Raw genomic sequence first — 19,555 nt, forward strand, 5'->3', positions numbered from 1 at the left:
TCAGCAACGTCTTCTTATTGGCCTCAATTCAGCAAAGCACTATACATGACTAATTAGGAATACATGCATGGAAACAGGATTTAAGTTTCAGAACAACCATATGGGTGCTTACAGAATCTTACTAAATAAGGGTTTCAAGCAGACATTAGTTAGGAACTTTATTGGTGTAGGGTTTTACACCCAGTTTTCTGGAGATGTCATCCCACCAATCTCATGATGTGTGTGTTTTTGTTTTTGTTTTTGTTTTTTTGTTTGTTTTGTTTTATTTTGTTTTTATTGTGTTTTTGTATTTCATATGGCAAAGACTTCATTTCCCCCTATATGGGGTAGAATTTGAGTGGAGAAGCCAGTCAAAATGTATTTGGATCAATTCTATGCTTGCATTTGACACATATAGAAATAGACTATTTCTTTATACAATTCACTTATGTCTCATAGAGTCTGCAATCCCAGCAAAATAAAGTGTTGTGAATGCCTATACTTTTATGAGTGCCTTGGTACCAGATTTGAGGGCTAGAAATGAGTAAAAACAGTGCTGGACAGCAATAAACTTCTGAGAAAAATAAATAAATATATATATTTCTCATTAAAATGGCATCATATAGTTATTTATTGTTTCTAAATGATTTCCAGATTAAATTTACAAACATAGAGATGGCTTTCCTAACTGCCAAGTCTGCAAACACAATGTGGGAAAGACAAGCAAGAGTTATATAACTAATTAAAAACAAATTAATTTAATTAAAACCATTAGGCACTCTTTACCTGTACAGTTGCATTATCTTATCAGTTTTACCTTTATCCTCTCCCCCCTGTTGTTTTGGTTACACCAGCCTCTTATTCCTTGTCTGAAAATAAACAGTTTTTCTGGGAAAGGAAAAGTGTCTTTTCATTTGTCTACATAGCGCCTGTCTTGGTCTAGATTGGACACAATTGTAATGCAAATAAGAACATTAGTGGAAAAAGAAAAATATAAACAAAGTACATAGGTACTTTGCTATTTCTGTACATTACTCAAGGCAACTAATTTGAATCTTTTCAGTTCACTCATTCAGTAGACAAATACTTCCCTTGTACTTGTGGTTAGTTGTAGTTTCAGTGCATAAAATGCAGCTTTTAAGATGACATAAGTTGATGACTCGAACAGGTGAGTAAAGACATTTTATTCAGCCAAGTAATCAGCTTCTGAAATCGGACACCTTCGAAACTGGGTGAGGTTTTTTAAGGAGCATTGGGAAACTTCATATTGCTTCAGAACTTTGAAGATTAGTTTTATTGCAATGAAAGCCAGAGGGTTTACAAGTGAACATTAAAAACAGACAAGGTTTAATATAAAGAATAAATCTTGCAGACGCTGTACATAATTTCTACTTTGGGATTATTATTTAATGACATGATGGAATAAAAGACTTTGCTTTTATTTGTATGATATTCTCGCTTAGAACGGATGCTCAAGGCAAAATGCTGGCTTGCAAGGCAAAGTGTGCCAAGTAGGGAAAAGAACACAGGCAGCTTCTTCCTTTTCCTCATACACCTGTACCGGTCTAGGGCAGGATGGCGCCACACATACTGTGTGAGTTCAGGACTGGAGGGAAGGGGTGGCCCACAGTGCGTATGTGAAATTAAAGACATGGTTTACTGCAATGGTTTGCAGAAAAACCTCCCCCCACGCACCCCAAATGCCTGTGGGAATCTGCCTAAGGTTGTGTCTACACCACACAATGGAGTACCATTGTGGAAACCTCAAGCTGAGAGACATCGACTAAATGCACACTGGGCCATACCAAGTTTTGTGAGCCTGGATACACTGTAGGTACAATATGCTCTATCTAGGGCATTGAGTATTGCCAAAAGACCTCCAAAACAAATGATTAACACCTCACTTCTGCCAGGACAAAGAAACACCTGTGCTAAATCTAGAACTGGAAGTAGGGGGCTGTGGAACATTGAGCAAAGATGATTCATTTTGTTGCATGCCAGCTTGCAAGCTCAAAAGAGAAGAGTCAATAGTTAACAGCTGAGCAGCTCAGGTTCAGCATCATCTTTTTGCTCCTCCTGCACTAGTTCCATACCTAATCTTGCCTTTGTGCTGCCAGCTCAGGAGTCTTTGTATGATATTCCTCCAAACTTCAGGAAAAATTCAAAAGGATGGAGATGTGTTTTTTACTGTGCTGCCAACAGTGCTCCTGCATATTAATTCTCTGAAACCTAAGTCAACTCCAAAGCAGCTTTCTGTTGCCATTTTAGACACTTCAGAGTTTCTCATCATGGAACTGCTTAGTCACTGTAGCATATCTGTGTGAGGCTGGCTAATATGACATTAAATATTTGGGAGATCTGAGAGAGCATAATTTTAGGGCTTACATTGGTCACCTGCATTAAAACAACTACATGCCTACATTAAAATGACTGAATCCTTTGCTTGATCCTTTGTCTAAAAGTTGTATATACAGTGAAAGGAGAGTGACAAGGATGTCTAGAAAATGGTTCCCAACAATGAAAAGTCATTTTCTAAGACAGATAAGAAACTTTTTGAGGTACCTCTCTCCTCCTAAATAAAAAGTGGTCCCATGTAATTCCATCTCAAAAAAAAAAAAAATAAAAAAATTAGATAACTGGAACAAGTAGAAATAAATCTTACCACACTAATTTCTAAATCCTTGCTTTTCTTGATAAATCTGGATAGAAACCCCAGCATTTCACCTTATTTCACTGTTGTTTTCTTCTCAATTCTCTCTCTTGAACGTAAGGATGTTATTTAGGTTTTTAAAATAATTTTTAGAGGTAATTTTTATTATTATTATTATGGTGTCAGTAATAGTGACATATCATTAGTTTCATTTCAATATTAATCATTGTGTGAGAATTTTTTATCAGAAGAAAAAGGTTAGAGAAAAATAAAACAAAATTATATATTTTGTAAAGAATGCCTTGACTATTATGATTTACCTTACTGAACATGAAACTTAAAGTCTGGCTTCATTAAGAACAAAAAAATAAGCCTGTTGGTGAAGAACAAACACAATTATTTGACAGAAAGAGCAGTCTGAACTTCTGTTTTATTTACTTTTTTTTTTTTTTTTTTTTTCATACAGCTCTTTCCTGTGCCATTTCATAGACAAAACCATTAACCCTAATGTGATCACAGTTACTCAGGAGAGTGTCTGAGTTATAACACAGTTCCTGCCTAACCACATTAGAAGAGCTTGAGTTCAGAAAACTCAAGATATCAAAAGATGTAAAAGAAGTTATCAAGTGAGAGCCGACACTCATCTGTATAATAAAATGTACAAAGCCATCTGAAATATTCTGATACAGTAACAGAAATGTGAATAGCAAGACATCCTTACTCACCTCAACACCTGTAGGGAAGGAGGAAAGATAAGATTTCCACTTGCCAAACAGCTTTTGTAACTGAAAAATCAATGAAAATCTTCACCGGTTAGTGAGAGTAAAACTGCTATAAGCAGAGTTATTACTATATTCCTTTTGGAAGGAATCAAGATCATCAAGTCCAACCATCAACCCAACTTACAGAGTTCTGTCACTAAACCGTTTCCCTGAGTCTGAAAAGAATAAATGCTTCCCAAGCATCTGATCTACATTCATTTCAATTTTCAGTTTTCATATTTGTGGAAAGTACAAGAAAGAAACAGGAAGGAGCATGAAATCTTCAAGATGTTATGAATCAATCTGCTAATAATTAATGAAATATGAGCCAAACTGCCTTATTCAGCAGAAACAGACTGAAAATCATTATACTCCCACCTACAAAGTGTGGATATTTGCATATTTCATTTGAAATAAATACCCCTTTTCTAAATTTTGTTGTATTGTATTATTTACCACTATCAGTTAACTTCATAGAATCACCAGGCATCATGAATGAGGAACTGCCTCCCTTATCTGTTCTTAATTTTTTTATCACAGGGTCATGGGCCTGTTCTTGTAATCAAATTAGAAAAAGAGAGAGAGAGAGAAAGACAGAGAAAGAGGGAGAGAAGGGAAAGAGCAGAAGAGAGATTTCTTCCTCCTCCTTTTCTTTCATTTTATTTGAAGGAGATGAAATCATTCATTTCACAGAAAAAAAAAAAAAAAAAAAAAAATTTATGTTAATGTACCTATACAAGTGTAAAACTAGTGTGAGCAAAGAGACAATCAGACCCTGTAAATTAAGCTAAGTAGATTATTTATTAACCCTGTTTGGTTAGAACATTTCTTTCAGAGTTCAAAGCTTCTTTAGCTCTCAAAGCACTCAAGAAAAATGGGCCTGTCAGTGAGAAGTAAACAGAAAGTTACTCTAAAAGTGTTGTTTGAGCAACAGCAAAATGTCTAAATGGGAAGTTTGAACTTATGGTGTGTTTATCCAGATTTTATTTGACAATTTCTATGCTGGTGAGTAGCAGCAAAATAGCAAAGACAGCAAACTATTGTGGCAATATTCCATGGGTGACTCAGAGGGGAGGCAAGCACTAATCACAAGTCACTGGCACTAATGATGGATCCTTAGCTAATGTAAAGCTACTTCACTAAACTAAATCATAGCTGGAAATTTGTCCATACTACCTTTTGTCCAAAACCAAAAACAAACAGACAAACACAATTGTATTGTAAGAAATACAATAGTTTATTAATTCTTCTTCTACCTCACACACTTTATTTACTCTCTCTGTTGTTGTCCTACACATGTACAGTATACAGTAGAAGTAAAAAATAAAAAAAAAAAGAAAGAAACAGGAGCTAAGATTGTGTATGCATATGCTATGTCGTCTGATATTATGAAGCATTCTCCAGCATAACTGAAATGGTGTAATATTATTAACTCGTTTGGCTTCCAGAAGTTTGACAATTATGTCTGTAAGAGCTCCATAATCATTTTCATGCATGTAAATTATAGCTGTTCTTAAGACATCTTTACCTGTATCAAATATCACAAATATTCAAAGCTGCTGGTCTCTCCCTAAGTATTTCAGGAAGTGCTTTTAGAACTATAAATAGATTTTTACAACTTTCATTTGTTGGTACAAAAATTAAACATGGTAAAGAAATTTGCAAGCTTTTGCTTTGCAAATTCATGTCAATTCTGCCCAAATGTATATTTTTTACTATCTGATGAAGCTGTTTGTTTCATCCAAAGTCCCTTGGAGGCTCCAAGCCAGAGTTAAAATATCAGTAAGAACATATTACCTGACAATGGATAAGAATTTAGTTCTCCATACTACTTTTGTTGCTATTTCAGAAAGCTGTCAGTGGTTATTCTCCTTTTAACCTTTTAACATGACTCTACTTTTTAAATATCATAGAAATATTAGAAAACCCCCAAATAAATAAAGTGGCAGCCAATGAAGACATGGAAAGGAACTTTCATTAATTTTAAGGTGTAGCAGTAGTTTTCCTCAATACTTTAAAAACAGCACTTGACTAAACACCAACATATGTACCACCTAACTTATAAAATTTCTCAGTTTTCATTTTATTAAAAACTATTCCAGAGATTCTCTGTCCTCAGAATGTAATTGCCTAACACCTGTTTTTGACAGATCATGTCTTATATATGAATATTTTTTTCAAATATAACAGAAGAAAACTTAGAGATAAGCTTAATATTCTACAAACTATGATGTATATTATATAATTATTTTCTGGTGGAATATTATAACACATAGACAGATCTTTATGCATGTATCTTGATGTGTATACATAGGTGCATCTATTAGCCTGAGTCTTTGAAGCCAAAATTGAGCTGGATGTGGGTTGACACCTCCTGCCAGGACAATTACCACAGCGAAGCAAGTGTCCTAGGACAGGAAAAAAGACAGAAACTATGTGGAGCAAAGGGAATATTTATTTGGAAATTGTGATGTGGAAATATTCTGAAAGGCTTCAACACTCTCTCTTTATTTAAATGAAAACTTTTTGCAGAGTAGTGAAGGAACAGAGATATGTTCTGTCAATGACTATGTTAAGTGTCTGCCCCTTCACTGTGGGCTGATTTGTCACCAGTCCTCTGCTCACTTCAAATCTGCTGGTGGAGCTGTTACATGAACTTTTCCTACACTGCTTAAGTCCAAACAAGCTGGATTTGCAAACTTCTCATTTAGCTTGCAGATGATGACACTTGGACTGACCAAAGACCACAGTAGCCAGTCTTTAGCATGACTTAGTGATATATAAGAAACTGAGTGTGTCTGAAGGAGTGGTTTCTGGGACAACTTTATAGTTTCTGGTTGCTTCTGCTTCTCAGGCTTCCTGCACTTGTTATTGTAACTAAGCCGTTTTGTTTAATATTAACCTGTCCACCATAATAACCCCTTTTCAAAACTGTTTATACTTCTGGTTTATACAACATTCTGTAACAGTGAGTATCACCATTTAATCAGGCACTGTATGAAGAAAAAAAAATGAGAGAGAGAGAGAGACTTGCTCTCTAAAACATGGTTGTAAAGGATGTTAACCCAGCTCATGAAACTGCTGGTGAATGGGGGATCAGGAGTACCCCCTCAGAAAAAGGAAGGGACTGAAGGTAGTTGTTGTTGAAAGCAGAGCAGGATTTCAGGTCTGCTCTTCCTCTCATATTTGTTTGAATTCATCTTTAAGCATTCACCTATAGAAAAAAGAGGTATCCATAGCCTATCCATACTGAAAACCTGTACCAAAAAAATTTCTGAGCTTTCCATTTATACTAATTTCCATTCACTCCAATTTCCATTTAGAAACTACTTTTCATTTATACCAAATTCATAACTTGTCAATGCTTTTACCTAAACTATACCGCAAAGGACAATTTTTCAAGTATATCCATGCTACTGTTACTCTATGAGAATTTATTTGTTGCTTAACACTGTGATTTCTAATGTGTTTAATTTACTTTGTAATGCTGGCAGAAATTTAGTATATAGACTAGTCTTTGCTTTCTTTGTTTTACTCTTTTGTTTTGCTTCATTTAGCTCAAAATTCCTCTTAATTTACCTAAACTAAGCTAAAATAAACATTATTTACTCTGAAAAAAATATATATATATATATATATTTCTACTAGTTTAATTATCTTGTTTAAAATAGAAATACTAGATTAAACAAGGAAGGATGTGTCTGTAAAATACACAGCAGAACACCCCCCAAAAATGAGGATAACTTTGTAAATGTGTCATGAATGTGGTACAGAAGAATCACTGTAATATTGCACTTAAAAGAAGCAAGTAGCTGAACTGTGTTTGTTCTTCTTATATGCTAGGGACATGAAAGAAATCTAAAAACTGTAACAGTACAGTGAGTCAGGTCTGAAGAGCTGCTGACATTACATGTCAGGACTGCAGGCCAGTGTACTGCTCACAGAAAGTATCAAGGGAATAGGAAATGCTAGGAGGAAGGCTGGTGCTTGACACACAAAATATTTCTATATGAGTTTATAAAGCTATAACCTGCCAGCCTTTCAGGTACATACCATTATCTATTTATAAGATGACACTCCCATTGTTTTCTTCTTCAATGTTGTAGCTATTATCACAATTACAGTAACAACTGTCTGTGGCTCCAACTATTTCTCTAAGTTTGCATACTCTTTAGCCAAAAATGGGGCTCTGATCCTTCTTGAAGTAATTAATATAACACAAGCCTAAATAAAAAAATAAATAAATGTTACTCCTCCGTGTTATATTTGCTTTATTTATTTATTTATTTATTTATTACTATTTATTTTATGAGACAACTGAAACCTTAGTTTATGGTTTTAGTAGCATCACTTCAACCTCTTCCTGGAGGGAAAAAACTTTTGACCTCTTGTCAGAGATCAAGGAAACAGTATTGTCCCAGAGATCTCTAACTATGACTGTAGACCAGAAGTTTATGTGAAGGATTGATTGACCTTAAGTATTGACAGAAATAAAGAAAAATCATAATTAGTATCTTAAAGTTGTTTACCACAGTCCATATTATTAGACCACAGGCTGGTGGTACTGGGTGGGGAAGATATCTGCAGTGTTGTGTAGCTTTCTAATAATAGGAAACTTGTGCTTGTGTTTGTGCTTGTGTTTATTTTTTTATTTTTTTATTTAAGAAAGATTTCTTGGATTTCTGTCTCAGACTGTTTTTTTTGTTGTTTTTGTTTGTTTGTTTGTTTGTTTTTACATCTGTTCAGTTGAAACAGAACTTTTCAGGAGCACCAGTGATTTGGGAAGTTTCCATGATCATTAGGGATTATATTTACATAAAAAAATCACTTCTTTGATTAACAAAACCCATTAAAACCAAAAAGCTCCACTTTTGCCTTGCAAAACAGAGTATTCCTTTGGATATTTCTTTACTTCACAGGTTACCTGAGATTTTTCCATGAGTTAATGACTTACAGTTGCTATTATAGAAACTGAATTGCTTGCCCTTCAACTACCTTGAAGTATACTATACAAGTAGCTATTAGCTTGTGTTAGTCATTTGTAAGTCACAGTTTTAAACCTTTAGTGCTGCATTGAAATTTATGTTGGGAGGTTATTATGAGCTCTAAATTCTTTTAATTTATGTCATTCTACTGAAGCTGGAGATGACTTGTCATACCTCAGTCATCACGTATACTTGGTATCTTTCTGTTTGTTTTTTTTTTTTATTTGAGTGAGTGGAAAAAAAAAAAAAAAAAGATTGTGTATTTCTAAACATACAAAATCTGTGCTGTGTTCTCACAATATTAGATATACATACAATATATAAAATGTTTGTAGTATAATTTATTTGACCTTCAGACATGCTGATATAGCAATATACAATCAGTGTCAAGTACAAAACAGCCTACCTTCTATTGGACTCCTTTGACCCAAGAACTGTACACATAATGACTGTGTAAACACTTGATAAGGATACAATTACACCATTTATACCAATATATGATTATATCAGTATAAAAGAGCTTTCAGCATATACAGCCATGTCTGTGAAAATCTTACAAACAGCACACAGCTGCCAACACTGTAGTGTTCTCAGGGCATGTGCTTTGCTGCTCCTTGCCCTTCCCTACCCCATGTATTTGTTGTCACCTGTCCTCACTTCAAGAAATATTGATGCACACAGTGTGTCATAGATCAGTACCTAATGTTAAACAACAGCTTTTTAAGTACACTCTGGGTTCCCAGCCTGATTCCTAAAAGGAAATATACCTATAATATATACCTAAAAGGAAATATACTGAAATGGACTTCAGTTCACACAGTTCCTTCTACTCTGAAATTTTGAAGTACTTTTTTTAATAGCCATTGGTATTTTTGTCAGTTTGCAGGATTTCTGCTGTGCTTTTTTTGTCAAAACCATGGAACTGTGTGGTTAATGAAGTTCCTTTGTCCTTCTTAGTGTTGGAGTGCATGGCTCTTTGATATTTTCAGAATACTAATGCCCTTCCTATTGACCTGCAGTTCTACAATAAAGACAAATAAACTAATGAGAGAAGTGATGAAAATCAGCATATGCTGTAGCCATTCACAAACCAGTTACAGATAGTGGTCCCATTATGCCTGGTCCAGAACATGAACAAATGGATTTATATGATAGTGCATATCTGCATAAAATATGCAGGGTTTTTCATCTTGGAAACAACTTTCCCCATTTACTTAATTTAAATACAGCTTATAAATGTATATATTTACATATTATGTAATATATATATATATAATTTGTTTGTTTGTTTATGGATGTAGAAATCCCTCCACTCACTGAATCCAATACTTTATTTTTTCAAACCATCTAATGTGATCCCTTTCATAAATTAATTAGATTCTGTCTTTTCTTTGATTTCCAGCTTCAGTTACATTATACCCAGTGTATAAATTTTTCTTTTCCTTTGTATTTTTTTCAATTATTATAGTGAAATATTTACTTCATAGTTCTTAAGTGTAAAGGTTGTTTGTTTTTCATTTTTGTTGTTTTGTTTTGTGTTTTCTCTACTCCCTAAAGTTTATTTTCTACATTTCAAGAGATCAGTAGTCTTCCTGTCTCAAGGTTAGTTTAGTCAAATTAAACAACCTAGAATCTCTGCATTTTCCTACTTTAATGTAGACACCAAGTCCACAATAATTCTAGTAGCTAGCTCTAATACAAATATCTCATTCTTAATTATGTAAAACAAAAGAGGCACACCTGTCTCAAATAAATGTAAATAATTTACCTGCCATCTTCAAAGGCAATTACAGTTGCTTTTTCAGTCTCATTTCTAAATAGACTGAGGAATAGTTTCTTCTTTATTAGAATATTATTTTTTCCTATTTCTGTATAGACTATCACCTCTTTAAGATTACTCTGTTTCTTTCCAAATTTTGTTTTTGTTGTTGTTGTTGGATGTTGTAGACCTCCCTGTGACTAATTTTTCTGCGCATTTTAGCTTTGTAATATTATTTCAGTGATTATAGTTGTGTTCAGGACGTGTAATGTCTTTCTCAACTGTAAATACTTATTACTAGCTTTATAGTATATGTGCCAATTTGCCCCATTATTATTTATTTTGCTTTGCTGTATCTGCTAAATGTATCATGACTTCACAACATTCTTTTACTGGATGTCAAACCAATGAGCAACTGGATTAAAACTAATGTATTTTGACATGTAACTGCACTTCCAAAGACATTGCTATTGAACTCAGTTATGCTCATTAAAAAGGCAAAGCAACATCTATTAGTGATTTTGACACTATATTTATAGCACTTGTGTTTTTCTGCAGCCATGTGGTAGTGATAGAAATGCAGGTGATTCTGGCATCTCATTTGGGGAAGGAAGATTCTGTATTGTTACATGTACTTATATACACTGATTTAATCACAGATGAAAAAACATCTCAGTGTTTTGCACAGTACTATTCTGAAACACCAATTTACATAACATTATGGTTCCTGTCTGGATGTAGTCTTCTATTTCCTTGGTCTTTAGTTAAGTAATTCCTTTTATCCTCTTTCTTCTTGCCAGTAGGCTCTTCAGGCTGGAAAAATCCATGAAACCTTGTTCTCCCCCAACTTTTCAGAGTGACCATCTTCAGCAAAGTATGTGCTTGCGAAGAACATTAAGCCACTGATTATTTTTTATTAGTGATCATAAGGAAATAAAAGATGGTTATGAATTTTCTGATTCTTTCTAACAGAGCATTCTTTCTGTCAAGTTTGCTTCAAACCTTAAGCTAAAGTTAAGTAAAAGTATAGTAGTGTCCAGTCTGGAGAATAGCACAAGATTTCAGAGATTAACGGGGAAAGCTAGTTTGATGAGCCTCCTCTAGGATACCAACTATAAATGTTGTTAAATTGATTGGAAGCAATGGTTGTTATGGATGATACACCTGGTCAGCTCAGTGACTGAACTCCTAAGGGCAGGGGACAGAAGTATTTAATTGTTCTTAAGCTTTTATGTTGCTCTCCCACCATAAATTGCTATTAGGAAACATCCTTCCCAAGAAGAATAAAAAAGGTCAAATATTCCTAAAAATGTATTAGAAAACGATGAGCACCATCATATATATATATTTTTTATAATGGTGCCAAGGCCAAACAAGACACTTGTTGTACTATGAAATAATAATAATGATGATAATAATGATGATGATGATGATGATAATAATAATAATAATAATAATAATTGATAATAATAATAAATAAGGTATAGCAAGAAAGACTTGTTTTCAAATCTTGGTTTTGAAAGTTGAAGACAAATTCAGAAGTACACTACCCTGAGCAAATAACTATTTTTAATTCTGTATTAGCTAGGTGGAGCATGCTTTGTTTTAGACTGCATTGATCAACCGTGATAACTAGAATACCATTTTATATAATACCAGGAATTGGCTAAAATGTATTTTGTAGTCTTTTTTGTTTGTTTGTTTGTTTGCTTGTTTTGTATTGCCAGTTGAATTCTGCAATCAATTTTCAGAATGTTCTGTAACAACTTCTAATACAGTTCTTTCTTCCCACAATGTCCTGTTAAGTGACCACAGTCCTACTACCATCTGCACAGTCCAAGAAGATCCAGGTCTCCTTCCCTTCACTACATGATGTACTACACTGGCACTATAGTTGTAGCTGACACTACAGCTCTGTGCATTAGAAAATTACATGTAAATCCATTTTTCATCAAGATCATGGGTCGGTAAGCAAGTATATACAAAAGCATTCACTTAAATATCTTAAAGAAATACAAAATCATCAGTACTTGCTGTGGCATTTTTGTTGTTTGTTGTGGTTTGTTGCTGTTTGCTTTGTTTTGTTTTGCTTTTCTTTGCTAATGTGAATGAGGTCTCTCCATACAGCTTCTGACAGCCAGCATGCTGGAAAGACATATTCAAACTAGAGTAACTATAGGGCTGACCTATGACAAGATCATGGGAAAGGAAAAAGGTTGGAGTGTTTCAACAGACTAAAATAGCTTTGGTTGTTTAGTCGGGGAAATTGCATGTGAATATTTACATATGCAATTGCATGTGCAATTTATATATGTCTATATAAAAACACTGGGGTGAATTTTATCCGTGGAAAATTTTTTTGAATTAAAAGATGTTACTCCAAAAAGAAAAGGGTTAAATGGGAAAAGAAATTCATGGTCCTAAGGGATTTGAGACAAAGTTTATACCTTTCCATCAGAGATTATTGAACAGCTTCTTTGTAGTGTTTTTTGTTTGTTTGTTTGTTTTTGTTTGTTTGCTTTAAAGCTGATACCTAAAACCTTAAAATTAGCAGATTATCTTCTTGATACAGAATTTATAAGACTGAGCAGTCTGAGGAATCAGGAAATTATATTCAATTACTCTGAAAGGGATCTTCTACCCAGTGCAATATATTCATCTCTTTTTCTGCAGTATATAAAAATCTAGGTATTCAGATTAAAATTATCTAAAATCTACTTAAAGTTAACGTGAAAAGATGAAAGATTTCAAAGGGTGATTCATCTCATCCTAAACTATACACCTGTTACAGGAATGTTTTTTTTTCTAGTGAGGTGCTAATGGTTTCCCATTGACTGTAGGGAAAGCCTAGATTATTTTAAATCAAACACTGCAAATGGCTATCATGTTAAATGATGGAATGCTCTCATTTTTTCTGTGATATTATTATTAATAAAGACTTCAATAACTCAGTTTTGTAGTCAGTTTTTGTGGTTGAATCTCACTTATTATTGATACTATCTTTAAATACAAACAATACAGTCTTATGAACTCTATAATATGCAGAGTGAGGACAGAAAGAGAATCTCTGTTTTTTGTAAGACAATAACAGAAGACACAAATTTAAATACAGTAAGTAATTTAAGACAATAATACTCTGGCAAAAATGAAACAAGGTAGATGAAAATGTAAACATGAAGTAGAGATAGTCTTGTAAACTGGCACGACCCTGTAGAACTAAGTAGAAAATAGGATGGTCTACCTTGAAATTATCTGGCTTGCTTGATATCTGTGGGAAAACTTTTAAACCAATTTTAACTTGCATATTTCTTTTTCCACAAATCCATTTTCCACAACCATTTCAAGGCTTTTTTTTTTTTTGCTCTAATTTATTTCTTCAATTTATTTTAATGTTGGTTGTAAAAAGGAACATGTTCTGCATACTGATCCCCCATTTATTTCAACATCTATTTCTGCTGCTATTTTCTTGCCACACATTCCTGAAACATTTGACTAGGAACACCATGCTCTCTTGTTAGTATTAGAAATAGGAAGCTATTCCCTTTCCATATATGAATCACAAAGTCTGCATATTACTTGAGAGACAAAAAAAAAAAAAAAAAAAAAAAAAAAAAAAAAAGAAAGTAGATGAAAAGCTCCAGGCAATATTGTTTGTAGTCTACTTGTTTCATCTCGATTTTTCATGTCTTATAATTCTGAAAAGGGTTAACTTGTCATATTTTTTCCATGGAGAAAAATTATCTACCAAGGTCCACTAAGGCAGAGAATGTCTGACTCTCCTAAGAGAGTCAGACTCCCAAACTCAGTCCAAACAGATCATTTATTGAATACTACTAATAATAACGAAATCATATTCAAAATTATAAATTCTGATAAATTTTCTGAGACAACTTTTGGAAAGTGTCCGGAGAAGGGCTACAAAGATGTTGAAGGGCCTAGAGGGGAAGACATATGAGAAGAGGCTGAGAGTACTTTTCCTGTTCAGACTGGAAAAGAGACGGCTGAGGGAAGACCTCATTGTGGTCTACAGCTTCCTCATGAGGGGGAGTGAAGGGGCAGGCACTGAGCTCTGCTCTCTGAGGACAGTGACAGGACCCATGTGAATGGTGCTGTGACAGGGGAGTCACGCTGGGTGTTAAGGAATGGTTCTTCACTGAGAGGGTTGTCACACATGGGAACAGGCTCCCCAGGGATGTAGTCACAGCACCAAGCATTTGGACTGTGCATTAGTCATATGGTCTGAATTTTTGGGTAGACCTGTGTGGTGCCAGTATTTGGACTCAATGATCCTTACGGGTCCCTTCCAACTCAGGATATTCTATGATTCTATGATTCTATTTTCCTTTATGATACAGAAAGAGTACAATACAAGATTTTTGTTGGTGTAATATAAAGGTCACATTTATAAAGGATTATGAAATTAATACCACTTTTGACCATCGTGAATTGTGATAGAATAGGGATATGTGACTGGTTATGGCTTCCTGCTCATCCTTGTTAGTACATAAATATCTCTGGGGCTTTGAAGCAACTTATGTACTACATCCCTCTCTTGGATGCGTAGAGGAAAATTCACCACATGGAAAACATCTCTGTAGCATCTGAAAGGAAATTGTCACAGAGAATTCCACCCAGTTCCACACATCTCTTCATGGGAAAGAATCTCAGTGTTTATAAAATCATCTTTCAAGCTTTTATAAAATCAATGTGTATGAGTATTTTGCTGTAGCTTGGAAATATGTAGGACAAAGTTCCTAAATAAATCAACAAGAATAATGTTATATTAAACAAAGTACTGGAAGAAAAATTAGACAAGGTTTAACTTTTTTTTTTTTAGTTTTGTTTTGTTATAATTAATAGTCTTATGGAAGATACTTGCAAACCTTTTTGTGTTGTCTACCATCATGCATTGTTGCGAAGTTAAATGCAGTATGAAGAAATGAATCATAGTCATTGATTTAATGAAACATTTTGTCAATAAAATTTGCTTTACCATCATCACTCTTCACTCTCCAAGAAAGTAAACAGAAGAAAAAAAAAAAAATCACATACTAAAGCTTTAGTAGATAAATAGCATACTTACTTATCTCACCTTCTTATTCAAGTGTCCTTTATGATAACTGCTTATAAAACAAACTGTTCGTCATTAAAGAGAAAGAAAAAAAATAAATAATTGTGCATAAAGCTATATTTTGGTATCTTAATGTTTTCCCTCCATATTTTCATTCTAAATATTTATTTATACAGAGATAACATTTATATTTATATGTATACATCACACAATTTTGTATATATTTTACAAAACTTTATACATTACACAACTTCATAAAAAGTTGTCAAAGAATGACTTGTATCAGGGTTGTGTTTAGGGAAAGCTTTTTTTTTCATTTTTGTTTCATTTTCTGAAAGCCAGTATATAAGCACAGCAGGTGCAGATAAACTACAGACTGAGGATCTTACTTATGTAATTACATTTGCAACAACAACAAAGACAACCTAATGTCAATGGTAACTGACATTTTTGTTTGTAAAAATTCTACACTTATTGGTGCACAGGCCCTGCTTAGAGCCCATATTATAAATAAGTATTTTATGTGTATATATAAATTATATGTATATATGTATATATATATGAACTGTTCTTATAATACTTTATGGTTATTTATTTAAATACATATATATATACTAAATTATAATTGAAATAATTGGAAAGTTCCTGAACTACAGCAGCTAATGTTTTTTTGCCACTTATGTCTTAGGGAAAATAGTGCATATATGTGTGTAGTTCTCTTACTGAGTAATGAAGTGCACACTGTTATGTTTTGAGATGTGTATTTATACACTTTATATTCACATAGCCACAGAAACTTTTTTAATTACTTCTTTTTTAATCAGGCTGTGTTACTGAGGAACCAAAGAGCAGGTTTCTTAATACCATCCCCACTGAATTCAAAGTCATGTAAATGCAGAAGCTGTGGTGCTGTTCAACATCTGTAAAAGTTTAATGTCAGTCCAGTCAATGGACTACTGCTAGCATGAAACTGATGTTGCTCAGAGAAGAATGAAACAACCCTGCTGATGCATAAATAACAGCAAATGAATATATGATGAATACTAGAAGGTTGAAAACTCAGATATGGTTCAGTTGCTTTGACTTGCAACTGAAGCTGCAGGAGGGAGTTGCATTTGGGCATAGCTGTTTACAGTATAGGGGTCCTGCCTGAATAGCTCCTTCATCAATGCTTACACAGCTAAAAACTACACATTTAACACACTATTATTCAGATGATTAAATATTTAAATCTGGATCAGTCAGAAGGGGTAATGGAAATAACATCATTGCAATGAACAAAACCTCTGTCCCTTACTTTGGAAATAAGTGTCTTGTTTTCACTTCTGTGTCTGACTGAGAAATGAGAGCCTTTTCTGCTAGCATATTTCTATGTCTATTTCCATGCTAACTGTGTACCTTCACAACCTTCTTAATACCTTTCAATGAATTAAAATTGATGATAAACAAGTTTTATAACCCCTCATTTTTACCACAGTTTCTGAGAAAGATCTTTGTATGATGGAGATAGTCACTGAACAGCAACCCAGAAATATCAGGATACGTCCAAATTTTTTAGAAATTTACACAGATAAATACCTTACATTTCTTCCACCTACATATCTTGAACAGGTAGAGTAATCCCTGCATACTCAAGTAAGGACTGGAAAGCACAGGAGGGATCCTACTTGTTCTCAACACTTGAAGTAGAGAACTCTAAGCATGTCTTGTTATTCTGATTTTATTTCTCAGACATATCTCTCTTTATGAAAATGCAAGGGAACATCCCTGGTAGGCTAGTAGTTCTTCATTTCACTATACAGGACATAGTCTAGAGTTCAACATTTTCTGATGTCCCGGACTGTAACATATTAACACTTGGTAACACTTCAAAAGCAGTGGATTTTGTGGTTGTGTTGTGTTTTGTTTTGTTTTGTTATGTTTTCCCTATGGATCTTCAGTTTCCTTTCTAGATTTATCTTTTTGTTACTATATTCTATGTTCTCCACACTTTGTTATGACACCTTCCTAGTGCTTGTTGAATGTGGATGCTGATCATTACATTAGGTAGTGACTTGCATTTCAATTAAGGAAAAAAATTGAAGCCAACTGAGCTTTGATAAAGTACAGGTAATTCTTTTGTGATGAGATGTAAAGTTAACACATTTTATATGAAATTTCTGTACTTTTTTTTTTTTTTTTTTTTTTTTTTTTTTTTAACATTGTATACGTTTTATAATGTCACAAAATGTCCTTAACAATGACTGGCATGTAATTGAGCATATATCTTGAAAGAGTCTTGCACATTACTGAGTTCAAAGCATTGTCATAGTGAAATATGTTAACCTAGCTAGATTAAATTTAGCACTAAATTTAGCACCCAGAAGCACTTCCCACATCGCAGGACAAAGTCAGCTTTCTCCTAACTCTATGGTTGGACAATACTTTGTCAATACACCATTCTTATGGAAAGACATGACCCACAAATTAGACTTCGTTAATAGGTCTACAACAAGTTACAATGCATCTGCAGTCTTTATTTAAAAAATGCACACTAGAATTCATCAAGAATAGACAAGGACTGTTAATCAGTTGATTTGCACCATGATATGAAGTTAAAATCATTGACTGGCATATGAAATTTTTTTGTATCTTTTTGCTTTGCAGGTGGGTATGCCTCGGGAAGAGTGAAGAAAGAATTAGGCAAATTATCACCCTCCTATTAACATCACTCAACGTATCATAGTTTTCTCACATAATACAGCAAAATTTCAGAACTATGCAGCATCTCTTCCTCCCTCTCTCAGTATAGCAGATGCCATAAACCGATTGTCATCTAAGTCATATCAATCACCACTTATTTGGTCTTTCTATGAATGAATATTTTTAGAGAAAACTTATTTTTATTTTAAAGATTTTTCTTGATAAAAAAATGAAAACCTGTAGAGAATTAAATCTATCAATATAACCAAGAGATCATAGATAGAAAATCCTTTACATATATCAGAACTTCAAGCTGTTGAGTTCATTTTTCTACTGTGATATCTTGCTGGTTTGGAAAATGCCATTGCTATTTCAGTCAAATATTTCTGCAGTTTGTGACTTTGTAACACTGAAATAAAATCGTTTAAATGTAAATATATAAGAAAGTTTTCATCATGAAAACTCATAGTTTTCCTGAAAAGTTTGCAATTTTATACAATAATAAGGATATGCAAGAGCTTGCAATTTTATACAATAATAAGGAAAAATGTATAAATAACAGGATGAGTTATCCCAGTTCTAGTTCCCAAGGCAAATAGAAACAAAAAATATAGAAGATTAATTTATTATAATTTTATATACATAGCTGTCATGTTATATCACCACACTTCAAAGTAATAAATCTCCAAAGCATATTGGGCCCTACTTGAAAAAAACTTGCAAACTGTAATACATTGCTGTTACCCTAGACCCTTAAGACATTATCACAATCTGCATTTTCTAGCACAGATATTTATCCTGCAATAAAGAAGGGATAGCAAATGCTCACAAGGCCTAATGCTCTTTGGCCTCCCAGAATTTGGCATGCTCATCATCCACCTGACATAAATAACCCCAACAATTAGACAATATAACAACAGAAACATGAACTTTTTTCTGAGAACTATTTTATCATATGCTGCATAAAAATATTTGAGGGCCAGGGAACAGTCAGACTGAAAGTTCAGTTCATGATTATTTACAATACAGCATACATTAGTCTAAATAGATTCTGTGAATGGTTTTACCATCTGTTAAAAAAAAATAAATAAATAAAATTAAAAAAAAATGAAGAGAAAAATGAGCTCCATTTGCTTCAGACAGCTTTGGGGTGGTCAGGCTAGAATATTTGGCAGAGAAGATGTTTAGAATTGAACTAAGTTTACATCTGGGTTCTGTTCACAGCTTATTTAACTCATCTGTAGCCTCCTTTGTTATTTCAAGCACTACAATATATTTCTGCAGTACTGCTTTGGGCTTCCTGTAGCTGGTTCTGGCTTCTAAGAGTGGTGTTGAGGTTGCTCCAGCCCCTCTGAGGGAAGGAGTTTCTGCAAGCAAGGCTTCCCCAGCAGACATGGTCAGCCAGTGTTAACACAGCTGCCAAGAAGGTAGTCATTCCTCCCAGCAAAACCAATAATAGGGATTAGGAATCCTCAGTGCTTAGCAGTAACCAAGTTCTTCAGTAAGTCTCCTCTTTGCCTCACAGGACTACAACCTGGAAGGCTAGGATAGCATTTGGGTTTTCAACAGAAGTAATTTTTAGGGTCAGTGCACTAAGAGAAGATGAACTGTAGTTGCTACCAACATCATACACGCTCATCTTGGCTGGGTACGCAGATGAGGGACTGT

Source organism: Netta rufina (assembly GCF_964035555.1).
Source record: "Netta rufina genome assembly, chromosome: 1".
NCBI lineage: Eukaryota > Metazoa > Chordata > Aves > Anseriformes > Anatidae > Netta > Netta rufina.